The sequence below is a fragment of the Pongo abelii genome, chromosome 16, assembly GCF_028885655.2.
Source record: "Pongo abelii isolate AG06213 chromosome 16, NHGRI_mPonAbe1-v2.0_pri, whole genome shotgun sequence".
Classification (NCBI taxonomy): domain Eukaryota; kingdom Metazoa; phylum Chordata; class Mammalia; order Primates; family Hominidae; genus Pongo; species Pongo abelii.
This window is the reverse complement of record NC_072001.2, coordinates 14,181,344-14,209,154: the sequence shown is the minus strand read 5'-3', so window position 1 is coordinate 14,209,154 and position 27,811 is coordinate 14,181,344. Positions and strand designations below refer to the sequence as shown.

At 40.4% G+C, this 27,811-nt stretch overlaps 1 pseudogene; it reads left to right on the top strand.

Annotated features, from left to right (window-relative positions):
* On the top strand, positions 1 to 24,367 carry LOC129050527 (WASP homolog-associated protein with actin, membranes and microtubules-like; annotated as a pseudogene).
* The last annotated feature ends 3,444 nt before the right edge of the window (positions 24,368 to 27,811 follow it).

Genomic DNA, 27,811 nt, shown 5'->3' with positions numbered 1-27,811 from the left:
ATGCGACGAGGTCAGGCCCGCGCCCGCCGAGCCCTAGGGCCGCTGCCGCCTACGACCATAGAGGACGAGCAGCCCGACAGCCTGGAGGGCTCGGCGCCGGTCCGGGAGGGCCTCTTCGCCGGTCCCGAGAGGCACCGGCTGCGCTTCCCGATGGCTTGGAACGGCGCGGAGGGCAAGTTCGCTGTGACTTGTCACGACCGCAACCGCGCAACAGCGGCAGCGGCACGAGGGGGCCCGGCTGGGGCTGGAGCCCAAGCCCGAGGCCGCCGTGTCCCCGCCCAGCTGGGCCGGCCGGCTCTCGGCCGCGGGGTTCCGTGGCGCGCGCCGGCAGCTAGCGGCGCCGTGGCCGCCTCTGGAACGCTGCTTCCTGCGGCTGCCGCCGGAGCTGGACATGGGAGGCGGGGCCTGGGGTCTGGGGCTCCGGCTGTGGGCGCTGCTCTGGCCGGCGCCCGCGGGCCCCTGCGAGGAGGCGCTGCAAGAGCTTTGCGGGCAGCTGGAGCGCTACCTGGGCGCGGCGGCACACGGCTGCGGCGGCGCCACCGTGCGCGACGCGCTCTTCCCGGCTAAGGGCCGCGCGGCCGACTGCGAGAGCCCGCGCGAGTTCCGGGAGCAGGGCTTGCGCGCGTGATGGGTCGAGGCGGACGCGCGGCTGCGTCAGGTAAGCGAGTCCGGGCCGCTGGCGTGAGTCCGGGCTTCGGTTACCTGGGACCCTGTGGGAGGCTCCCCCCGCGCCGAGAGCCCTGGCTGACGGGTGACGGGAGGCGCCGGCGGGCGGAGAAGGCCAAGGGCTCCCCGGTGCCCTCACCTGCGCGGGACCGCTGCGGGAAACCGGGGAGGGTGGGGGGAGCTCCGGGAGGGCCTGCAGAGAGGACAAGCGAAGTTAGAGCCCAGTGTACTTGCAGCTGGGAGCTGGGCTAGGCCCCCAACCTTTGCCCTGAAGATGCAGGCAGAGCAGGATGTTGTAACGGGAAATGCCAGAAATACTGCAAGCAAAACTCAAAACAACCCATCCATGTAGGAAAGAATAACACGGACTACATGTAAACAATTCCACGTCTGTGTATGAGGGGACGTCGCAAGTGGGATAAAATGGTTTAAAGGAAGAAATGGCTTTTAGGAGGTAGGGTGTTTTGTTTTAAGTAATATAGACTTGGTCAAATGGAAAGCCGGTAGAAAGTGAACTTTATTCATGAGTTTAGAATAACCGCATTAGTGCCCTTTTAAGCTGGAAAGAGGTAGTTTGAGAGAGGAATTATTTGAGTGGTAAACTTACTGAACCTAAGGGGACGGGGAAGTACGTGTTCATAGAAGGGTTTAGGAGAAAATATGCCTTCTAAATCCACACCCACAGTTTACTATAAGGAGAGCCAGGCTGGAGTCTCGGCTCACTGCTCTTATTAACCTGAATGATATTTTTCTGTGCATTCTTTTGAGGAAGAGGAGGTGAAAAGAAGAATTCAGCCTAAGCTAAATATACAATAAGCTTTCTAAATTAAAATAGTTTTATTAAAGGAGCTTGTTAGTGGGGTCATTTTTGTACTGTGAGCTTTATGTGTAAATGTGTACACACCCACTTAACGTGTTGATTTCACTTTAGAATGTGAGGAAACCACAGGGGAGTTTCAGGCCAGTCAGCTTTTGAGCTTCATTTTCACCTTAGGATATGAGGAACCCACACGGGAGTTTCAAAAATGGTATCATTTTGTATCAGACTTGTTTTTTAAACACTTGGTTTCTCACAGAGATAGGCGGTTTCTCCTTAAAATTGAACATTTATATGATGCATTTTACTGTAGTTACTATCAGAAAAGTTAGTTTTCCCAAATTTCAGTTCACTCTGGGGTCCTGTAGCATGAATGTCGTTCATTCTGTTGAGCTAGCTGTTCACATTAGTGTAGTTCACATGTTTATCTGGAACTCAAAAATGAGGGGTTGAGGGGGAAGCTAAAATTCAAAACATGTCCAAATATATAATTTTAATATTTACTTTATATTTAGAATAGAAAAGCAATTGATTCTAGAATTAGACCAATTGCTAGCATTGCTAGGATATATAAAATGAAGCTGAATATTTTAACTCTGGAATTTTTCTGAATAGTTTAAGAAATAAGGCTGAAATGTATCACTTGCCTTAAGTTTACTTTTGCGTGTGTGTTTTAATATTGTTCAGTGAGGCTTTCACTTAAAAAAAACCATAATATTATTACCTGGATAAAAAATACAGCTGAAAGTAGATCACTTTATCCTTAAGCAGAAGGATGGAAATAGAAGAATTTAAGAATGTATTGGTTGAAAAACATCTATATTATTTGATTTTATTTCTCTTCTTGTGGGAGTAAAATAATTTCCAACCAAATCAGTCCACCTAGATTACATACACTGTTCAGTTTGTTTTCTGCCTTGCAGCACAAGCAATAACCAGCAGAGACTGGAAGCACAGCTGAGGCTCTGTAAATGAGTTGACTGCTAAGGACTTCATGGGAATATTAACCTGGGGCATTAAGAGAATCAACATGCTAAAGTACTTGGAGACAGCTCTGTGATGTTTTATGAGGTTTGTGTGTGTGTGTGTGTGTGTGTGTTTTTTTTTTTTTTTGAGACAGAGTCTTGTACTGTCGCCCAGGCTGGAGTGCAGTGGTGCCATCTCGGCTCACTGCAAGCTCCGTCCCCTGGGTTCACGCCATTCTCCTGCCTCAGCCTCCCCGGTAGCTGGGACTGCAGGCCCCTGCAACCACACCCGGCTATTTTTTTGTATTGTTAGTATACACAGGGTTTCACTGTGTTAGCCAGGATGGTCTCGTTCTCCTGACCTCGTGATCCGCCTGCTGTGGCCTCCCAAAGTGCTGGGGTTATAGGCATGAGCCACCACGCCTGGCCCTGATGAGCTTTTAAAAAGGAATACAGCCTCACAAAACCTTTACAGTCAGAAAAGTCAAATGAAAAAATATCCACAATCTCAAGTGTTCTTTTGAGTCCTTTTCACTGCATACTTAGTGCATAGTTGAGATTAAATTTTGTACTCTGCCTCTCCATTTAATTATAAAAGTCTCTTTTTTTTTTTTTTTTGAAACGGAGTTTCATTCTTGTTGCCCAGGCTGGAGTGCAATGGCACTATCTCAGCTCACCGCAACCTCCGCCTCCCGGGTTCAAGCGATTCTGCTGCCTCAGCCTCCCCAGTAGCTGGGATTACAGGCATGCGCCACCACGCCCAACTCATTTTGTATTTTTAGTACAGACAGGGTTTCTCCATGTTGGTCAGGCTGGTCTCGAAGTCCTGACCTCAAGCGATCCACCCGCCTCGGCCTCCCAAAGTGCTGGAATTACAGGCGTGAGCCACGGTGCCTGGCCAAAAGTCTCCATATTATTAAACAATCTTCAGAAGCACAGTGCTGAATGACTATAGTAATAATATTCTGCCATGGATATATCATAATTTATGTAACAATTCTTGTTTTATTGGACATTTTTGATGGAGGATGGTAACATTTTCATATTTAATCAATATTTTAAATTGATGTATTGAAAGTTGAGAACATGAAGGGTTCCTTTGTTTAGTTTTGTTTGTTGGGTATGTATTACACTGTCCTGACTTGAGCTTTATTCACATTTGCTCTCTAGGTTATTCAAGGACACGGAAAAGCCAACACCATGGTAGCATTAATGAAAGTTTACCAAGAGGAAGATGAAGCGTACCAGGAATTGGTTACCGTGGCAACCGTGTTCTTCCAGTACTTATTGCGGCCATTTAGGGCTATGCGAGAAGTTGCAACTTTATGTAAGCTTGATATTTTGGTATTTTTTTTAATTTTTATTTTATCAAAGTTACTATTTATCATATATTATTTCTGTATTTACACTTAATGTTCAATCTCTGTACTTTGTTTGGGTTTACTCTTATGTTTATTTACTTATTTATTGATAGAGATGAGGTTTTGCCATGTTGCTCAAGCTGGTCTCTAACTCCTGAGCTCAAGCAGTCTGCCCACCTCGGCCTCCCAAAGCGTAGCATTACAGGTGTAAGCCACTATGCCTACTTCACCCTTATGTTTAAATATTGAATTTATATTTAAAATTGATAGAAAATGAAGACATTTACATAGGTTAGCTTGATAGCTTAAGATTCCTACAAATTTTAAAGACTTAAATGTTTTTTCTGGCGATGAATTTTTTTTTTTTTTTTTTTTTTTTGAGATAGGGTCTCTTTTTGTCAGCCAGGTTAGAGTGCAGTGGCACAATCTTGGCTCACTGCAACCTCCTCCAGGTTCAAGTGACTCTTCTGCCTCAGCCTCCTGAGTAGCTGGGATTACAGGTGTGCACCACCACACCCTGCTAATTTTTGTATTTTTAGTAGAGACGGGGTTTCACCATGTCGGCCAGACTGGTCTCGAACTCCTGACCTCAAGTGAGCCACCCGTCTCAGCCTCCCAAAGTGCTGGGATTACAAGCGTGAGCCACTGCGCCCAGCCTGATGAATTGTTTTTGATGTGATGTTTATTTGCTTCAGCTGTTTTCCTCTAAGGACTCATGCAGATTTCTTAAAATAGGATGAAAATTTAAATAGCAGGACCCTAGATTGTAATTCAGTAACTTAAATTTTAGTAAATACAGTTATTGCTCTTGCTTCATTGAGCCATCAAACAACTTTGTGACACCATTCAGAAAAGGCATTCTTATTCCAGTGTTACAAATGAATCTAGAGTCCAGAGTTGTTAAATAGCTTGCCTTGGGTCTCAACAACGGGAATCAGAAGACACCTAAGAGGTCTCTTGATTTCTGCCCCCTGCACTGGGCCATCTTTCCACATATAATCTCATGACCCCTGCCAGATGATTGTACTATAAAAATAGTGTCACATTTAGGTGAAACTCATGCCACTCTAACCTGTGGATAAAGTTGTTCTGTTCATTATTTTGAAAGTCTATTATTTGGAGAGTCTACTTCTTGCATATATTTTGCTTTCTTCTTCTTTTTTTTTTTTTTTTTTTTGACATGGAGTTTCGCTCTTGTTGCCCAGGCTGGAGTGCAATGGCATGATCTCAGCTCACTGCAACCTCTGCCTCCTGGATTCAAGCGATTCTCCTGCCTCAGCCTCCTGAGTAGCTGGGATTACAGGCATGTGCCACCATGCCCAGCCCGGCTAATTTTGTATTTTTTTAGTAGAGACGGGGTTTCTTCATGTTGGTCAGGCTGGTCTCGAACTCCTGACCTCAGGTGATCTGCCCGCCTCAGGCTCCCAAAGTGCTGGGATTACAGGCATGAGCCACCGCACCCGGTCTGTATTTTTCCTTTCTTTAAGTAACAGCTGTTTTAAGATACCATTCACAGATTTTATGTATATACGTATATATATATAAAATACATATACGTATATATGTGTATATATAAAATACATATACGTATATATGTGTATATATAAAATACATATACGTATATATGTGTATATATAAAATACATATACGTATATATGTGTATATATAAAATACATATACGTATATATGTGTATATATAAAATACATATACGTATATATGTATATATAAAATACATATACGTATATATGTGTATATAGAAAATACATATATACGTATATATGTGTATATAGAAAATACATATACGTATATACGTATATATAAAATACATATACGTATATATGTATATATATAAAATACATATACGTATATATGTATATATATAAAATATATATAAAAAATGTACAATTCAGTGATTTTTAGTATATTGAAAGTTGCACAATGATCATTACTATGTAATTTCAGGACATTTTCACCCCCAAAAGAAACTCTGTACCCATTAGTCACTCCCAACCCTGGGCAACCACCAGTCTGCTTTCTGTCTCTGTGGATTTCCCTGCTCTGGACATAGCAACAGCATTATTCAATATGTGGTCCTTTCACTCAGCACAGTGTTTGCAAGGCTAATCCATGTTGTAGCAAATATCAGGATTTCATTTCTTTTTATTGCTCAGTAATATTCATTGTATGAATATATTGCATTTTATTCATCAGTTGATGGACATTTGGGTTGTTTCCACTTTCTGGCTATCATGAATAATTCTGCTTTGAATGTTTGTGTGTAAGTTTCTGTGTAGACATATGTTTTCATTGCTCTTGTGTACGTACTGAGAAGTAGGATTGCTGGGTCCTATGATTACTCAATGTTTAACCTTTTGAAAGACTGCCAGATGGTTTTCCAAAGTGGGTGCACCATTTTATACTCCCAAAAGCAGTAAATGAGGGTTCCAATTTGTCCACATTATCACCAACACTTGTAATTGTGTGTCTCTTTGGTTACAGCCATCCTAGTGGGTGTGAAGTGGTATCTCATTATGGTTTTGACTTGTAATTCCTTGTTGGCTAACTTGTACGTATTTCTTATGCTTTGTAGAAGAAAAATTGCATATTGGATGACATAGCAGTACATGTCTTAGTTCAGGCTGTTATAATAAAGTACCATAGATTAGGGGCTTATAAACAACAAAACTTTTTTTCTCACAGTTCTGGAGGCTGGTTAGTCTAAGATCAAGGTGCTGGCAGATCCAGTGTCTTGTGATGGCCAGTTTTTTAATTTGTAGATGACTGTCTTGCTGTGTCTTCACATGGTGAAGAGCAGAGAGAGAGATCCTGTGTCTCCTCTTCTTTTTATAAGGGCATTCATCCCATTCTTGAGGGTTCCACCCTCATGACCTAATTACCTCCCAAAGGCCCCATCTTCAAATACCATCACACTGGGGATTTAGGCTTCAACATATGCATTTTGGGGGGATCCAAACATTCAGTCCAATACCAGTACATGTTATAAGCATGAATATACAGATACTGTCTTTCAGGTGATTATATTACATATCCCTGAAAGAAATGATAACAACAGCTAACACTTAAGTGCTGTGTTCCAGGCCCTATGCTGAGTGCTTGACAACACAGATGACTCATTTAAACAATTGTGTATTATTATTAATAGAGAGAAGCATAAGTTGACAACATTCCTCTCTAGAAAAAGTTATTCTAGGCATATGAAGTGAAAGTAAGTTTTTTCCCCCCCCTTTATGCCCCAGAGTGTCCTTTTGTCTTCCAGGTGGTGCTCAGCTTAGAGCCTTATTCATATGCAGTAAGGGACTGCTGAATGAATGAAAATTTAATTGAGTAGTAGTGTAGTTAAATTAATCCATGTGACCAATTTCCTTTCAATTTCCTAATGGTTCTATATAACTATTAGCTTTTACTAAGATAATTTTCCCTTCTGTCTGTAGAAGTCCTTGGATGGGGATGACCTAGGTCCTAGAAGGGTAGTTGCCCTGGAGAAAGAAGCTGAGGAATGGACCAGATGGGCTGAAGCAGCTGTCGTCTCTATTCAAGATATCACAGTGAATTATTTTAAGGAGACAGTAAAAGCATTAGCAGGTGATAATCTAAAAAATGCTATATGCAGATACGTGTAATTGATTGTCATTTTATTCAAATACCATTTGAGTCCCTCTTAACGCACTAGGCACTGTGTTTTCTAAGTGGCGAGATTTCAGTGTCAAGCATTAAGAGACATTGTACAGTCTGGTGAAGAGAGAGAAATCTTAATTATCTATTCACTGAAGCACATGGAAAATGGCAGTGACAATAAATGGCACAAAGAAGAGAGACATGGGGCTCTGAGGGTCTGTGAGAGAGAAATTGGGCTTGATCAGGGTGGTCACTGAAGGCCTCTGAGAAGTGGCGCTTGCCCCAATATCTGAAGGGTAAATGGAAGTTGAGAGAATAGAAAAAGTGAGGAGTGTTCCAGGCAGAAGGAATAGCACTGGCAAAGGTCCCCTGGCTTGAGGGAAGTTGGCAAATAGGAGCTTACAGAAAACCTGCGGGGCTGGATCGCAGAGAGTGCAGGACAATGTGGTATGAGGGAAAATGCTGGCAAGACAGGCAGGGATCAGACTGTGCAGGGGCTTGTGGGCTGGGTGAAGGACTCTTTTTCAGTCTTAAATAATTTTTTATAAAAACACCAAGTAGGACACAACTTAATGTCTGTCAGTTTGTTAAGTTATGGTACATTCATAAAAGAGAAAACTACATAGCTATTAAGCATGATTCTTGATGTTTTTTTATGAGTGGCAAGAGTTTCTGATATATTGTGCAGAATCAACAAGATATAAAGCAGAATGATGATCCTGGTTTTTTGGTCAAACTATCCATATGAGCCTGTCTGTCTAGCTAGACATAGAAACGATATGGAAGCAAGTGTGCCAAAATATAAGAAGCAGTTGCCTCAACTAGGTGAGATCATGACTTCTTATTGTCCTTTTAAAAATTGAGTACCTAAAATTTTATATTAATGACCACGTATTATTTTTATAATAATAAAAAAGTTAATAAAACAAAATTTCTTTTAAAAAAGATGTTCTGTAGGTAGTATGGAGGCAATAAAAAAAGGATTAGCTCATGATCAATGTTTCCCTTTTTAATGAGGTGTAATTATATTTTATCTTTATAATCCAACAGGAATGCAGAAAGAAATGGAACAGGATGTGAAGAGATTTGGCCAGGCTGCCTGGGCCACAGCAATTCCCAGGTTGGAAAAACTTAAGCTAATGCTAGCTCAGGAGACTCTGCAACTCATGAGAGCGAAAGAGTTGTTTAAATCACAAAAGAGCTGAAATTCAGGGAAAGGTAAGACGAAGATAAATATAACTTTGTTTTAAAAATACACTTTTATTTTTTTTTATTTTTTTTTTATTTTTTGAGACGGAGTCTCGCTGTTTCGCCTAGGCAGGACTGCAGTGGTGCAATCTCGGCTCATTGCAAGCTCCGCCTCCCGGGTTCACGCCATTCTCCTGCCTCAGCCTCCCGAATAGCTGGGACTACAGGCACCCGCCACCATGCCCGGCTAATTTTTTGTATTTTTAGCAGAGATGGGGTTTCACCGTGTTAGCCAGGATGGTCTCGATCTCCTGACCTCATGATCCGCCCATGTTGGCCTCCCAAAGTGCTGGGATTACAGGCGTGAGCCACCACGCCCAGCCCCACTTTTATGTTTTAAAAATTTTGTATAAATAAAGGATACAAGTGCAGTTTTGTTCCATGGATATATTGTGTAGTGGTGAAGTTTTCACTTTTAGCGTAATCATCACCTATATAATGTAATTGTACCCATTAAATATTTCTCATCCCCCCTCCCACCCACTTACTCTTCTGAGTCTCCAGTGTCTATTATTCCACACTGTCTGTGTATACACACTACTTAGCTCCCACTTATAAGTGAGACCATGTGGTAAAGCACACTTTTATTTTTAGATAGCACTTTTCTTTCCAGGCATCATTAAGGAGCTTCTTTTCTTCACTTATTCCAACACCGTCTTCTATGGAAGGTTAGACATAAAGTTTTCCTTTGGTTAAGATGTTTCAAAATACCATATTGTAGGATTCACTTTATAGTAACACTGAACCCAGTATTGAAGTGGGTACTGTACTTGAAAATCAATCCAGCAATGTTTTCAGTACAGCTTTAAAATAATCAAAGAGATACTTCACTGAAGGATCATAGACACTTTTTTCCTATAATCTTATGACTTTAAAGCAGAAAACACTGTAAACACCTGTCTTAGTTGGCTAAGGCTGCTATAACAAGATTAAATATCACAGATTGGGTGACTTGAACAACGGACATGTATTTCTCACAGTTCTGGAGGCTGGGAAGTCCAACATCAAGGTTCCTGCAGATTCACTGCCCGGTGAGGATCCTCTTCCTGTCTGGTAGACAGCTGCCTTCTTAACTGAGTGCTCATATAGCCTTTTTTCTGTGTGTATGTTTAGAGAGAAAGAAAGTGATCCTTGTCTTTCTCTTCTAATAAGGGCACTAATCCCACGATGGGGGTGCTATCCTTTTGACATAATCTGAACCTAATTACTTCCAAAGGACTCACCTCCAAATAACATCACATTGGGAGTTAGAGTGTCAACATATGATTTTGGGGGGACACCAATAGGCAATACATAATAATACCTCATTGCTATTTATGTTTCTCAAAACCTAAATGTTTTTCTGTGTTTCAAGGATGAGATAAAGTATTAGCATCACTAGATGAAATGAAAAAATGTTTCTTTCCTATTTGATCTTTTATATTTAGTACTGAACAAGGAATAGAAAATAGCTAGAATGCTTCTAAAGTTTGTTTTTAATATACTATTTATTTTAACTTATTTTTCTTTTTTCTATGAAAATAAGATGGAAGATCTTCCAGAACAAGAAAAAAATATAAATGTTGTAGATGAATTAGAAATACAATTTTATGAAATTCAGTTAGAACTATATGAAATTAAATTTGAGATATTAAACAACGAAGAAATACTGCTTACTACACAGTTGGACTTTCTTAAAAGACTTATAAAAGGTAAAGTTTATATTTAAGTATATAGATTACAATGTTTATAAATTTAAGGAAATACAGACCATATTGTCAATTACTTTTTGTAAACTGTAACATCTGAAAATTTCCTAAAGTTTTCCTTCAGTGGTTTATTATTCAAATAATATATTCATTGTTAGCACATAGCAAAACAAAGAAAGAAAAATGATTATTATCCCAATCCCATCATCTAGAGATGCTTAATGGTTGGCTGGGCACAGTGGCTCACGCCTATAATCCCAGCACTTTGGGAGGCCTAGGCGGGCAGATCACTTGAGGTCAGGAGTTCAAGACCAGCTTGACCAACGTGGTGAAACCCTGTCTCTACTAAAAATACAAAAATTAGCAGGGCGTGGTGGTGGGCGCCTGTAATCCCAGCTACCTGGGAGGCTGAGGCAGGAGAATCGCTTGAACCTGGGAGGTCGAGATTGCAGTGAGCTGAGATGGCAGACTCTGTCTCAAAAAAAAAAAGAAAAAAGACACTCCCATCAGCAGAATATGAGTGTGTATGTTTCCCAGACTCATACCATTCTTTTGCATTTTTGCTTACTTGACAGAGAAAATGGCAATCTTCCAATTTTCATTTATTTAATTATGAGTGAATATTGAACAAAATTTTGTATGTTTACAAGCCATTTGTACTTATTTTATGAAATGCCTATTCATAGTCTTTGTCCGTTTTTCTTTAGAATATTTCCTTTCGACATTAAGAATAATATCCTCTATTGTCTGTCATGTATTGCAAATAATCTCTCCTTGTCATTTGCGTTTTCTTGCCTTTCAGAAATATTTAATTTTTATGAAGTCGTGTTTATCGATTTTTTCCCCTATGGCTTTTGCTTTTAGTATTATGTCTGGCAATAGTCTCCTATCCCAAAATTATGTCAATATATACTTATGTTTTCTTTCAGTATGTTTATGATGTTACTTTTTAAAACATTTAATTCTTTAGTCCAGGTGGAATTTATTTTGATTGTGGTAGGAACTGAAACTTTCACTCAAATTGTTAAGCAGTCCCAATCACTGATTTTAAAAACATTTTCCCTAAATGTTTAACATTTCTCCAGTTAAACATTAGATTGACTTTGGTCTGTTTCTGAGTTGTTCTCCTCCATTGGTTCGTGAGTGGCTTCTGCTGCTGGCTCCATACTGTTGTCATGACTGTCTTGGAGGCACATTTTAGGGTCTGGTAAGGCAAGTACCCTCCCATTACTTCACAAGTTTTCTGACTATTTTCACTCCTTTATTCTTCCAGATGAAATTCAGAATCAAGTTCAAAACAAAAACTCGTTGGAATTTTGACTGTGATTTTGCTTCAAATTAGAGATTACTTTGGGGAGAATAGTGGTCTTTGCAATTTTGAATCTTCCTACCCAAGAACATGGTATGTCTCTCTCCATTTATTTAAATCTTTTTTCCTAAAGTTCCTCCGAGTTTAATAAATTTCTTCACATAGATCCTGAACTTTTAGTTTAATCCTGAGTATTCAGAATTTTTTTCAGTAGTTTCAGGTTATAAGCATTTTACATATTTAGGAAAAAAATTACATTAAAAAAAGAAGTTAATCTGGAAGGATGCATGCCAAATTGTTCATAATGTTTTTCCTCTGAGAATGACTCAGAAGGTTTGGGGAAGAAGCAATAGAATTTCACTGTTTATTTAATGTACTTCAGGAGGGTTTGAATTTGTTACAGTAAGCATGACTTTTAAAAAATCAATATGAAATCAAGATTAAATATCACTAAGGCATCTTAATAATATATTGCTGATAGAATATAAGTTGCCTTTCTGGAGGGCATTGTGGCAATGGGTATCAAGATCCTTAAATACTTATCTGCTAAGGAAGTGATAAAAAGTGTACACAAAGATCTATACAGAGATGTTCATCACAGTGAAATGAAGAATGGAACAGTGGAACAGCCTAACAACATGGATTGCTTAAATTAGAGAATACTATGCTGCCATTAAAATTTATCTTTTTTAATTTCTTTTTATTTTTGGAGATGGAGTCTTGCTCTGTTGCCCAGGCTGGAGTGCAGTGGCACGATCTCGGCTCACTGCAACTTCTGCCTCCCAGGTTCATGCTGTTCTCCTGCCTCAGCCTCCTGAGTAGCTGGGATTATAGGCACACGCCACTGTGCCCAACTAGTTTTTGTATTTTTAGTAGAGACGGGGTTTTGCCATGTTGGCCAGGCTGGTCTTGAACTTCTGACCTCAGGTGTGCCACCTGCCTTGGCCTCCCAAAGTGCTGGGATTACAGGTGTGAGCCACCGCACCTGGCCTAAAAATTTATTTCCATCCCATGGAAAATGTTCTTTTAGAACTCCATTGATATGTGTAGCTATGTAAGTAGTATGTGTATGTGTGTGTGTGTGTGTGTATATACGTATGTCTATACAGGTATGTATACATGCATATACTACTTACAGGTATATGCACACATGCTACTTACATACATGTGTATAGTCATGTATATATACATGTGTATATGTATATTACATTTATACACATACATTTTTTATATGTTAATAGCGATTCTCAGTGGTGGGATTACAAGTGATCTTTATTTTCCTTACATTTAAAAAAATTCAGTGCAGTTTTACAAATAATAAAATATGTTTTAAACAATCATTAATACGTTTTTGGAAAAACAGGATGAAGTTGTCTATTATGATCCATGTGAAAGTCCAGAGGAACTTAGTCATTGACTGTGGTGGGGCTGTAGGACGATAAGAATTCGGAAGTGAAAGAACTCAGAAGGCAGTGCCAGCAGCTGGAGTCTATTAAAACGGGCAGGATCTGTGTCAAAAGAGCTTCTCTCCAGAGTAGAAAGGTAGGTACGCTCAGAGCGGCTTTCTTTTCTTTTCTCTTCCAGAGATTTATTCTTGTATGAAGGATAAAGAGGTATTGAAATAAGGTTTTTACCCACACGGTGATTAATTTTTTGTGTGCTTATGCACTTATCCATGGCTATAGTTAAAATGATTTTAAATATTTTTCTTAAAAATATTATTTTTTTCTTTTGGGTTTTAAGCATTTAGCAGATCTCAAGGTTTTAATTTATTCATTCAACAACTATTTGTTGAATGCCCACTGCATACACAGGCACTTTATTTTTATTTTTTTGAGACAGAGTCTTGCTCTGTCACCCAGGCTGGAGTGCGGAGGCACGATCTTGGCTCACTACAACTTCCGCCTCCTAGGTTCAAGTGATTCTCATGCGTTAGCCTGCCAAGTAGCTGGGTTTACAGGCACGTGCCACCACGCCCAGCTAATTTTTGTATATTTTGTAGAGACGGGGTTTCGCCATGTTGGCTAGGCTGGTCTTGAACTCCTGACCTCAAGTGATCTGCCCACTTGGCCTCCCAAAGTCCTGGGATTGCAGGTGTGAGCCACCGCCCCTGGACCATGGGTACTTTAAAAACTACAATAGGTAGAAACTCTATTTCTAATAACCAACTATAACAATTCTAAATATATTTTACTGTAAATTATTGAGTACACAAAACAATTACAGATAATATTCAGCTCACTTCAGATCTTGTATTTGGTGATTTTTTTCTTAATTTTTAAAAATCCATGAATACATAAAAAGATAACACTAAGAAATTTGTTTCCGACAGAAAAGGAAGCTTCTATATATCATTTTTATACAGACTTTTATATGTATTTACTCATATTTACTATACTTTTCTCCCTTTTTTTTGTTTTGAGACGGAGTCTTGCCCTGTCTCCCAGGCTGGAGTGCAGTGGCGCAATCTTGGCTCACTGCAACCTCTGCCTCCCCAGGTTCAAGCGAGTCTGCTGCCTTAGCCTCCTGCATAGCTGGGATTACAGGCGCCTGCCACCACGCCTGGCTAATTTTTGTATTTTTAGTAGAGATGGGGTTTCACCATGTTGGTCAGACTTGTCTTGAATTCCTGACCTCAAGCAATCCACCTGCCTCAGCCTCCCAGAGTGCTGGGATTACAGGCATGAGCCACTGTGCCCAGCCTACTATACTTTTCTTGTTAGAATTAAGAAAACGTGAAAATTGTGACTTTTGTAGCTTACAAAAATGTTGATTACTCTTCTATGTAAATACGAATACTTAAAAAAAACTTGTCTAGGTGCTGTGGCTTATGCCTGTAATCCCAGCACTTTGGGAGGTTGCGGTGGGAGAATCACTTAAGGCCAGAAGTTCGAGACCAGGGACAACACAGTGAGACCTCATCTCTGTGATGCGCACCTATAGTCCCAGCTACTCAAGAGGCTGAGGCAGGAGGATCGCTTGAGGCCAGGAGGTTGAGGCTTCAGTGAGCTGTGATTGTACCACTGCACTCTAGCTGGGGTGATAGAACAAGACCCTGTCTCTAATAAAAAATAAAAATAAAAAATTTTGTTAGAAGAATATATTCTTTGCATGTTCGTGTTTAAGAATTGTACTTCTGAATTTAGGAACGGTTATTCAGAGGATTTGAAGATCTACAGGCATTTGCCCTTTGCTCCACATTTCAGAAAACCCATGAGCCCCAAGAGGAGTCTCCTTTGGCACTCCCATGGTGCTGTGGATGAACAGATACCTCCACCTCCTTGGCAGTGTTATATGTATATGTATATGTATATAAAATGCTCCTGTGCCTTCTCTTATCCAGACTTGGAGCATTAACCTTCACTCTCAAGATATAATCACTCCCCTTACCCCATTTAGAGGAGCTCTTTCCACTGATTCTGGAAATGTTGGAATTTGGAAGGCACTCGGTTCATAGAATGGTAGTTGAGGTGAGCTCTTAACTTGGGTTCAGATCACAGCCTGGCCACTTAGGTAGCCATGTGACATTAGGCAAACTACTTAAATCTCTTTTCGGCTCACAGTTTTCTCCTCTGTTAAAAGACGATGACAGACCGGGCACGGCACCCGTAATCCCAGCTATTCAGGAGGCTGAGGCAAGAGAATCGCTTGAACCCAGGAGGCGGAGGTTGCAGTGAGCCAAGATCACGCCATTGCACTCCTCCAGCCTGGGCAACAAGAGCAAAACTCAGTCTCAAAAGAAAAAAAAAAAAATAGTGGTAATAATACAGATTTCATGTGAAGATAAAGTATCATAAGGCATGAAAAGTACTTGTCATTGAAGCTAAAACCTACTCAATAAATGTTAGTATTATCTGTGAGTATTACTGTATTATTTTTTACATAGATTAAGGATTTTATGTACATATAGCATATTATATATTGGTATAGTGAGTGGTTAAGCACAGGTGAAACAGTGATAACAATTTTTCAGGTTTTTTTAGATTGCTCTGTGTTTGTAGGTATGCTTGGAAATGTAATTAGTATTTATAATGTTATGGGGAAATGTGTTTAAAACAATCACATTAAAACATTGTTGGGACACATCCCATTTAAGAATGGGGGCTGCCTGTATGTCCTCTCATGGTTGGAGGATTGTTTTCATCTCTTAAAGCACTCTGCTGGGAACAAATTATTTCCATAAGCAGCCAGGCAACTCTCATCATAGACTCTGAAGGAGACAGTACCATTGGGCCGCGCCAGAACTAATATTAATGAATGCCTTACCCTATGCCAAAATGCAGTGCTTTCTTCTTTTAACCTTTTATGCTATACCAGGGTAATATTAAAAACCATGTAGGTGATTTGTATTATTCCACCAGGATCAGTGCAAAGAAAATCATCGGCTCAGATTGCAACAGGCTGAAGAAAGCATAAGATATTCTCGTCAGCATCACAGTATTCAGATGGTGAGTGTCCTCTGAAGGAAAATGTTTTGTTTGTGTAGCATGACATGCAGGCCTAGACTTGTGGAAACTGGAGTTGCGTTGCCCTGGACCTGCAGCTGTCAGCCATCTCGCCTCCAGGCCTGCAGTCTGGGTGCAGCCTTGGGGTGGTAATGTTGGGGTACAGCCTCTTTCTTTGTCAAGACATTTTTATTGTATGCCAAGACATTTTTTGTAATGTTGAGCAATTTACAAATATACATTTGTTTAAATACAGAAAAGAGACAAGATAAAAAGGAGCAAAAGAAAAAAGAATGGATCAACCAAGAACGTCAAACACTCCAACGATTGAGAGCATTTAAAGAGGTAAGTTCTATAAACCATCACCTCATCTACACTTCTGGGGAAATAAATGAAGACTGCTCTAAAGAGGAAAGTATAAAGTATTAAGAACAGGTCATTCAGAACAAGAAACATTTAAAAATAACATTATTTCTGGTATATCAATAAAAAGCAACAACAAAAATAGAATATCAGTGATTCAAAACCCATGACATAAAATAACTGCTGTTTTTGACATCACAACACACTTGGGTTCCTGCTCTGCACTCCTCACTGAGTAGTCCTAACTGGCACTGATGGTTTAGATTGGCAGGGAAAACTGAAAACTGTTCAACTCCCTTGACTTCAGCTGGCATTTCCTCTCATTTGTAATAAACAGTTCTTTAAAATGTTATCCAGGCAGCATTGTGATATAAGTGTAGTGAAAGTGCCCAGTTAAAAGTAAAATGTGGTTTTTTTTTTTAATATCTACAACTTTCTTTTTTCTTTTTTTTTTTAAAGTATATACTTAAGAGGGTAATGTTATTTTTTTATGTCCTCTGTTCCAGGCCTACATTTGTATTTCCTCCACAAAATGATCCTGAGTCTGTAATTTTTGTTCTATTTGACTTTATTATTAGAGATAAATTTGTTTAATTAAAAAAAGCTGCTATGAAGATTCAAAAAATAATTTTTTGCTTTTATTTTTAATTGACACATAATTGTACATATTTATGAGGTATAGTGTGATGTTTTGATACAGGTATATAATGTGGAATGATCAAATCAGGATAATTAGCATATCTATCACCTCAAACATTTATCTAAAGGTAAATAGGTTTTTTTAAATAATGTAAATAGGGAGTCCGGCACGGTGGCTCACGCCTATAATTCCAGCACTTTGAGAGGCTGAGGCAGGCGGATTGCTTGAGACCATGAATTTGAGACCAGACTGGGCAACATGGTGAAACCCGAGCTCTCCTAAAAATACAAAAATTAGCCGGGCATGGTGGTGCATGCCTGTAGTCCCAGCTACTTGGGAGGCTTAGGCACAAGAATCATTTGAGCCTGGGAGGCAGAGGTTGCAGTGAGCTAAGCTTGCGCCACTGCCCTCCAGCCTGAACAACAGAGTGAGACTCTTCTGCCTCAAAAAAAAAAAAAAAAAGTAAATAGGGGCTTATTAAAGAATATCATTGAATTTACCGACTATAAAACATAGACCTGCTTTCATTCCCCAGCCTCTTCACAAAGACCCAAGTTTATTGTAGCCCCAAAAAAGGAAACAACCCACTTTATCCCAGAAAAGATTCTGGAATAGGTATCAGATGCCTTCCATATACCAGGCACCATGCTATGCACTTCACATTCACTCTTAGTTCTTGAAACAGCCTTGTGAGATAGTTTCATCACCACTTTACAAATGAGTAACCAAGGTTCAGAATGGTTGGTTACACAACTTAGTTCAAGGTTAAACAGGCATTGAAGCCAGGTCTTACTCCAGAGCCAGACATGGCTTCTCAGCGTAGGCAACACATCCAGATTCCCTGGAGAGCTTCTTCTAAGTACTAACGCCCAGCCCCACCCACAGAAATTCTGATGGTTTGGGTTTGAACTGCAGCGGGAAGCATGAATTGAAGGAGCTGCATGAATACCAGATGAACGCAGAGCTAGTGAGGTGGAGAGGAACTGGCGGGTCGCCGTCACAGAGTTTCGATGAACAGAATGGAGTTAGTGTGGAGGAAGGGATCCAAGGGCGGCCAGCCCGTCTCCTCAGCTGTCACTCAGATCAAGGAATTGTTTGGCAGTACAGAAGATTACTTTTTCATGTGTGGGTGATACGAAAATGGGAGGGGTAGGCAGATTTAAGATGACAGAATCAGGCCTCCTAACCTCCCAGTGAAACTGGAACAATTAGTTAAATGCTAACAAGTTCACCCAAAATTTGGATAAATTACTGGTTTTCTAGTGCAGAAAAGCCCATGTGGAGCTATGCACTTGCATGGGGTGATAGGAAAGTCTGTGTGGCTTAAGTTTTGGGTAAAAGAATTTGAGAATTCAATTTCCTTCAGCTTAATGAGCCATCTGTGTGATGAAAGCTCATGGGCTTTTGGGATGTATGGACAGCAGCATCCTGTGTAGAATAAGGGAGTTCTGTGTTTACCAAGAAGTGCCACCCTTGAAGGGGACATAGCCAGTTTGAGCACATTTAGAAGGGAGGAAGTAGGAGAGGGAGAAAACTAGAAATAAAATCTTGTGATACATGATATCTGTTGAGATCAAGGAAGTTCTTTGAATATCTGAAGGGCTGCACGAGGTAAAGGATTTAATTTATCGTGGGTGGACAGACTGCCTGTGTAATATAAGGCAGAACTTGGCCAGGCACCGTGGCTCACGTCTGTAATCCCAGCACTTTGGGAAGCTGAGGCAGGCAGATTGCTTGAACCCAGGAGTTTGAGACCAGCCTGGGCAACAAAGCGAGACCCCGTCTCTGCAAAAAAAACAAAGGCAAACTTAATAGTTCAGAGTCACAGTGACATGCTGCAGCCGGGATGCCACAGAGGGCATCCTTGAGTGGTTCAGGGAACCCCAACATCAGGGATGACCTGATCAGTTGGATGGAGATCAGCTGGATGACCACTGCAGTTTAGCCCTCTGGCCCAGTTTCTGGGATTCTAATTCTGCTGGCATGCTCTCTGACAGAAGGCTGCAGGACGGCAGCTGCATGGCTGTGTCTGCATCGGGGAAGTTTGGGGGCTTGTTGCCATGACATTGCTATTTGTCCTGAAAGGAGCAGAATGTGAGGGAAATGGAAATAGTCCTTGAGTTAATCATGGATTGCATGGTGTGTGTGTGTGTGTGTGTGTGTGTGTGTGTGTGTGTGTTTGTTTTAGGTTTGCATTAATAGGATCATATTGAATGCATCCTTTGCCAGTGTCTTTAACTTAGGTTTTTGAGATATATTCATGTTAATATGTATAGCGCTAGTTCATTTTAATGAGTTCATAGTATTACATTTTATGTTTTATTGGCTAATCAGCGCCTTCTTTAGGGACCTCCTCTCAAGATTAGCTCTTTGTAGGGCTAGGTTTTTCTTTATCAAATGAATACCTGAAAGACCAGAACTTTTTCAATTTACATTTTTTAAATTATGAAATTAACTCTAAGCCTAAAAGTTAGAGAAAATAAATATCCACAGGCTCTGTAATAGCTGCCACTCAGATGTCCACTGTGCTGGCATTTTTCATAGAACTTTTCTCGTTTTTAATTGTAATACATACTATTTTATATCTGGTTTTCATTGAACACTGACTGTATCATCTGATTTTTTCAGGTGTTTCAGGGGTTGTACTATTTATGACTTTTTATGACTACTTAATATTTTGAATAGATTTGTCATTTTTTCAACTAGTATCCTATTATTTGTATTTTAGCATTTCTAATTTTCCATACTAAAAATTGATGACTATTTTCCTCTATACATATGCTTTCGTGTCTTCATTTTACTACAGAGAAGGTAATACTTGATCAGAGGATATAAATGCTTATCTTTTAGCCCATGAAAAATGGACTCGGTAGCAAGGATGGCTGTGCAAACAAGAAGGAGCCACTTTGTGAATTAGACCATCCGTGCATAGAAACGCATGTGTTTATAGATTTCTAGAAAGTTGCAGCATTTTGATGGTTTGCACTTGTGGCAGATTCCCTCACCATGGTTTTTCATTTTCAGAAATGCCTAGCTCAATCTGTCTGAAACACCTCTGGCTCAGAATCTGTGGCTCCAAACCTGCCAGGTGACCTTTCCCAGCAGACGTGCTTGCCAGCTTCCCAGGTGGTGTCAGTAATTCACCCGTCCTCTAGGAAAACTAGAGGTGTTCCCCTATCGGAAGCTGGTAAAGTGATAAGCCCCAAGTGTCGACTGTCATGGAAATATCCCTGTCCAGCTTTTTGTTCCAGTTGGTGATCAAACACATTCCAAATCCAGTGAGGAACTGCCACTGCCACCACCTCCTCCTCCACCACCACCACCACCCCACCCCCTCCTCTGCCTGCTCTGTCCTCATCCTTTCAAGCTGCAACTCATCAGAACTTAGGCTTCTGGGCTCCAGTGAAAGATGACCAGCCACTTCCTCTAGTGTGCGAATCACCTGCTGAGAGACCACGTGACTCCTTGGTAAGTTTTCCATGTCCAGGATCTATGGACGAAGCGTTGGCCTCCTTGAGGCACGGCAGAGCTCCTCTCCAGAAGGTGGAAGTGCTGGTGGTGTGTCCTCCCCGTGCCTCAGTCAATGAGCACATTCTGGCTGCCATAAGGCAAGGGGTCAAACTGAAGAAAGTTCACCCTGATATTGGCCCAAAACCCAGCAGCAAACCAACCAGCAACAGATGCAACAGTGATCTTGAGAGGAGAATCAAGGCCGCACTCCAGAGGATCAAGAGGGTGTCTGCTGACTCAGGAGGACAGCGACGAGCAGGACCCTGGCCAGTGGGACTGTTAGGCTCAAGTTTGACAAAGGCATCCGCCACTGTAGGCTTGAATAAAGTGGGTGAGGCTAAGACCTATTGAAAAGCACACTAACAGGGTGCTGGTAGTTGGGCCACATAACATTCCGGAAGATCAGCAGGGCCTTTTGTGGGATGCTGCAGCATTTTTTTTTTTTTTTTTTTTTTTTGAGAGATGGAGTCTCGCTCTGTTGCCCAGGCTGGAGTGCAGTGGTGCAATCTTGGCTCACTGCAAGCTCCACCTCCCGGGTTCATGCCATTCTCCTGCCTTAGCCTCTCGAGTGGCTGGAACTACGGGCACCCGCCACCATGCCCAGCTAATTTTTTGTATTTTTTAGTAGAGACGGGGTTTCACCATGTTAGCCAGGGTGGTCTCAATCTCCTGACCTCATGATCCACCTGCCTCGGCCTCCCAAAGTGCTGGGATTACAGGCGTGAGCAACTGCACCCGGGCTTTTTTTTTTTTTTTTTTTTTTGAGGTGGAGTCTCACTCTGTTGCCCAGGCTGGAGTGCAGTGGCACGATCTTGGCTCACTGCAACCTCCACCTCCCGGGTTCAAGCAATTCTCTGCCTCAGCCTCCCAAGTAGTTGGGATTACAGGCACGTGCCACCACATCCACCTAATTTTTGTATATTTAGTAGAGACTGGGTTTCACCGTGTTGGCCAAGCTGGTCTTGAACTCCTGACCTCATGATCCACCTGCTTTGGCCTCCCAGGGTGTTGGGATTGCAGGTGTGAGCCACCGCGCCTGGCTGATGCTGCAGCTTTTATGTGACGCGGTGACTCTTAAAACTGGGGAAGGAAGTAGAGATGAGAGTTTCATACACCACCCCATACGTGGGATGTCAAGACACATCGGATGTGTCGCTGGCCTAACAGAAGAGCACTTATTTCTCACCATGGGTGATCTAGAATTGTTCCCTGGTTCTGAAAGAAGTTTACTCTACTCTGGTAAGCAGCACTATTAGACTACTGACTGTGGCCTCCTGTGCATATGGAATAGTGATTTCTCAGATTTATAGGTTTGAATGTGAATGTTATCAATAATCAGAATAAATTGCTTATATTCAGGAAAAAAATACCAATTGTGCACATATTTTTATAAAATTATACATAAACACTTTATTTTTATGTCATTCTAAATAATTTTTTGTATGTTTCTATTTCCAAATGTTTGGTAATAGATAGAAATATGATTGATTTTATTTATTGAGTTTGTGTATAACCACGTTACTAAACTCACATATTGAGCATTTTAATAGGTTATTTTGAATAGTTTTACATAGACTGTTGTCTGAAAATAGAAACAGGTTTAATTCTTCCTTTCTGATGTGGATGTTACTGATTTTTTTCCCTACATTACTGATCTGGCTAGCACTGTCAGTATAAAGTTGAATATAAGTGGTAAAAGAGCTGACTTCTTGCCTTGGACCCAGTTTTTAAATCAGTCGGAGAGTCACCATTAAGGGTAATTTAGTGGTATTTTTGGTTTTTTGTTTGTTTGTTTTGTAGATGGCCTCTATCAGGTTAAGTTCCCTTTTCTCATTTTGCTGAGAGTTTTTATAAAGAATAGCTATTGAATTTTGTCAAATGCTTTTGCTGCATCTGCTGAAATGATGCATTTATTCTTCATCTACCTAATGTTGCAATTTATATCTGTTGAGCTTTGAATGTTGAACCAGGCTTGCATTCATGGTATAAATCACTTGTTTGTAAAGTATTGTTTTTAAATATTGCTAGATTTGATATCTTAGTATTGTATTTTTATATTTGTCTTCATGTGTTTTTCTTTTCTCATAAGTGTCTGTACCCCCTTTTTTTTTCTTTAAAGAGTAATGATGAGAGAGATTGTCTCTCTTGAAGTTCTCAGTGCCTGTGCATTACTGCCACTACACAGCTAGTATCATGACAACAGCTTCAGAACCAGAGCTGGCTTCCAGGCAAGGCTGGGTGGGGAAGAAAGAGAAAAACAAAAGAATTATTTCGCTATGCCGAGACCCTAACCTAGCGGTGCTAGAGGAATTAAAGACATACACACAGAAATATAGAGGTGTGAAGTGGGAAATCAGGGCTCTCACAGCCTTCAGACCTCAGCCCTGAACAGAGATTTACCCACGTATTTATTAACAGCAAGCCAGTCATTAGCATTGTTTATATAGATATTAAATTAACTAAAAGTATCCCTTACGGAAACAAAGGGATGGGCCGAATTAAAGGAATAGGTTGGGCTAGTTAACTGCAGCAGGAGCATGTCTTTAAGGCACAGATCGCTCATGCTATGGTGTGTGGCTTAAGAATGCCTTTACGCGGTTTTCCACCCTGGGCGGGCCAGGTGTTCCTTGCCCTCATTCCTGTAAACTCACAATCTTCCAGCGTGGGTGTTAGGGCCATTATGAACATGTTACAGTGCTGCAGAGATTTTGTTTATGGCCAGTTTATAGCCAGATTTTGGGGGGCTTGCTCCCAACACTCTACATGTGCTCCATTTTACAGAGGCTTCATTCTTGGTTCTCTAGCTAAAAAGAGTAGAAATTTTGCACACCTGGGTTAGAAAAAAAAATAGCCATTAAACCCACCCCTGTTACAGGTCACTATTGGTATTTTGATTTTGCTTTCAATCCATCTGTTATTGTTTACTTTTAAGAGTTCTTGATAGTTGCTTTTTATGTCCAGAGTTTTAATTTCAATCAGAAGGAAAATAGGCCTTGGTGAGCATGGTTTGTCTTGGCTGGTGCCAGAAGTCTATACTCAAATATTTTTAAAATAATTTTTAGTTGAATAACAAGTTAGACCTGTGCTTAGCTTTCTCATTGTTTTCCTAAAAATAGAAAAAGTTTTAAATACTTTAACCACGAAATAATTTAAAGCAGGTTTAAAATAAACTCCTTCGTTTTGCCTATTGTATTACTCTGTTCTCACACTGCTAATAAAGACATACCCAAGACTGGTAATTTACAAAGTAAAGAGGTTTAATTGACTCACAGTTCCACATGGCTGGGGAGGCCTCCCAATCATGGCAGAAGGTGAATGAGGAGCAAAGTCACTTCTTACATGGTCGCAGGCAAGAGAGAGCATGTGTGCAGGGGAATTCCCCTTTATAAAACCGTCCGATCTCATGAGACATTCACTCTCATGGGAACAGCATGAGAAAGACTCACCTCCATGAGTCAGTTACCTCCCACTGTGTCCCTGCCACAACATGTGGGAATTGTGGGAGCTAAAAATCAAGATGAGACACAGTCAAACCATATCTCCTATATACATTCACACTAGCGTTTTAGTTTTAGAACTAGTTCTATGTTACTATCTGAATTAATTTTTCCACAATTTTGTAAGGAAAAATAATGCCTTCTTTGAATTTCATGTGTAAATGATATTTTTAGTTTTGTGTCATTTTGTCCAATAAATTCTGAAAATCTTTGTATTGACAGTGTGTTATCTCTGCACAACCATCTATGTATAAGAGCGCTCAGTAAAAAGAATAAAGAGGAAAAAGCACTGGATCTATATTTATACAAAACAAGCTACCAGCAGAGCCCACTGGGAGTGGTCATGATATAATCAGGAATGTTATATTCACAGGTTGTAGATCTGCATATGAGAAGAGGGTTTGCAGATAGCAGATTCTAGAAAAGTTGTCTAATCAGACAGTAAATGCAGGTGTCAAAGCACTGAACAAAAATAAGCTGCTTTAATTACTTATAAGAGGGAAGTACAAGTCATTATTCCATCTGCTAATTTACAGCCTGTAAGATACCCTTTAAAAGCAGCAGTAAGTAAACTCTTCATAAAAGTTAGACTCTATGACAAATCCACTGCCTTTCTTCTTTTGTAGCAGGGCCTTTCTTTTTAATGACTATTTTTTGTTTTTGGAGATGAAGTCTCTGTCACCCAGGCTGGAATTCAGTGGCATGACTGATCACTGCAGCCTGGACCTCCAGCTCACATAATCCTCCTGCTTCAGCCTCCTGAGTAGCTGGGACTACAGGTGTGTGCCACCATGCCTGGCTTTTTAAAAAAAAATTTTTTGTAGAGATGGTGTCTCGCTATGTTGCCCAAGCTGATCTCAAACTTCTGGATTCAAGCACTTCTGCCCAAAGTGCTAGGATTATAGGTGTGAGCCACCGTGCCCAGGCTAGTGACTATTTTTGAAAAAAGAAACACATTACCCTCCCTTGTTAATCACTTATGTACAAAAATGCATGTTTTGCTGTTGATCTGTTTTAACTAACTCTTTCTACATAAATAACACATTTGTACATGTATATGTGCAGATCCATTTATAATGTTAAAATTGTGTTTAAGTGATGTTTACTAAACAGGATAAAATTTTGTTTGGAAAATTTGAGATATGAAATTTTATCTAGTTAATCTATAGTCCTTTCCCTTATGGTGTCCAGCTCTATGCAGGCTCTGCCTCACTCCAGATTATGTAAATATCAATTCATATTCAAATGAATTTGAAATTTAGCTTTCAACATCTGCCTTTTCAATTCATCTTGAAATTATTGTGGTAATATTATTTCCTATCCACTAGCATACTTTTTAATCCCAACAGTAATGTTTCTGAAAAGACCACTAGTTCTTCTGTTGAGCAGTTACTGATACCTTGCCATTCAAGAGGAGGATAGAGATGCCCACAGCCCCTCTCCTTCAACCACATATGTCCAAGTAAAACTAGTATTTCTTCCTTTTAAAAAGATAAGACATAATTATTTTCCATATTATTGAATACATTTCTGTTGTAACCTCAGTTCTACTCTTCAGAATCCTTTGTTCGATTTTCTTGTAGTTGATTTGATGATCCCACTCACACTTTCCTACCAGTTCCAGAGACAATGGACTTAGTCACACAGTGGGGAGACACGTTTGTGGGGGTTGGGTGGAAGTTCTGGTTCAGGTCTGCATCTCTGTTCACCATAATTTATGATGATGCTGTAACTCACATCTGCTCTTTGATGAGAAGTCACACAAGTAATTGCTAAATTAACCCGTCAAATCTAACTATCATTCAGCTATGTCTCACTGAGCCTTTTCTGGACAAATCATGTTCTCAAGAATATTTATGTGACTTTATCCTTTGGGCAAAGGCTATAGGCAACGGAAGCGATAGGGGAAGTATGTGGAAGGTTGACCCACATAGCTGTTTCCATATGCAACTTTTCAATCTTCTTGATTTCTGCTTCTCTTCCCAGTTCTTATCACCCATAGTGATTTTTGGAAAAACTGCCACTACGTTGGCATTGTGAGTACTCAGAGTGGTGAGTCTCTTCTCCTTAGCTAGACTGTCAGGACAATTCTATTCACTTTCAGACTTCCAAATGTCATCACATCTTCTTAGTGCCTGACCTCCTTTTCTCTCATTCACAAGATATTCATGGCTCCTTTTAAATAGGATAATGGCCCAGTGAAAAGTGTGTATTTTCTGAAAACATTGCTGAAAGGTGATGAAAGTGCCAAATGTATTTGCTTATAACATTTTTAAAGAAAAAAATTAAGGTTGAAATGAAAGTAAGGATATTTTCATCCAATTACCTCATTCAGTTATCATAATCAAGGTCAGAGAAGAAAGAAACTTCAGCCTTTGCTAGAAGCAACTTGCAACAAATCACATATCTACTGACTCTGTGACATTCGTCCAGTGATAGCAGCAATGTTCCACTTATCACATGGTATACAGAAATACAGCAATTAAAATAGTTTTAGATGCAGATCAAGCAGTAATTACTTTTGCCCAGAAATCTTAAAAAATAAATTGTATGTGGAGAACAGGAAGCTTAGGAAATTAGGGTGCCTTTTATCTTTGCAGTGACAATTTACCTTGCGCTCGCAGTGACGTTTTCTAGATTTTAAAAATCAATGTTTTTTATTTTTATTTTTATTTATTTATTTATGTATTTTTTAAAATCTGCTAGCCCTTTTGCTTTTAGCAGCCACAGACTTCTTGGCCTCTTAAAGGCCCGGATGCCTGAAACTTCTGAAGAGATACTGCCTTCAGCTTCTCAGTCACAGCGCGGTGTGAACACGTAGCTCCAATTATGCCTCTGCTTGCTTCAGCCTGCTGGCGCTTAATTAGGTGCTTATCCTAACACCTTAGAACATACTTTCTGTAGATGGTTTAATTCCAACCATCATATATGCTTTTTCTCAGAGTTTCTCCAGCTTCTCCAAACTTCCCTGTAAACGAGGCCTTGTAGGCAGTTTTCTTGCTATGACCTCACCTTCCATTCAGCGCAGAAACAGCATCCATTGCTGTTATGCAGTGGATAAAATTGTGTAACAATGGTTATGGTTTCATATCTTTAACGTTACCGGCAGACTTTACTCCTGGCCTTCTCCTAATCAATAGGCCAGTCTTCCCCTCCCCACCCCCACATTTTTAGCCATCTAATTTTATTCCGTACATTCGTTCTTAAAAAGGCAAAAACCTGGCCGGGCGCGGTGGCCTAACGCCTGTAATCCCAGTGCTTTGGGAGGCCGAGGAGGGTGGATCATGAGGTCAGGAGATCAAGACCATCCTGGCTAACACAGTGAAACCCCGCCTCTACTAAAAATACAAAAAAATTAGCCTGGCAGCGGGCACCTGTAGTCCCAGCTACTCAGGAGGCTGAGGCAGGAGAATGTCATGAACCTGGGAGGCGGAGCTGCAGTGATCCGAGATTGCGCTACTGTGCTCCATCCTGGGTGACAGAGCAAGACTCCATTTCAAAAAAAAAGAGGCAAAAATCTTTTTTAGCCTTCTCTTCAGGATGGTTAAAATATATGGGCAACAAAAACAATTTTTACAAATGATTTAAAACACACAATTTGCTTAGTATTTTTCACACTAATAACACAAAGAATATAGACACTATATATATTCCAATCACATTGA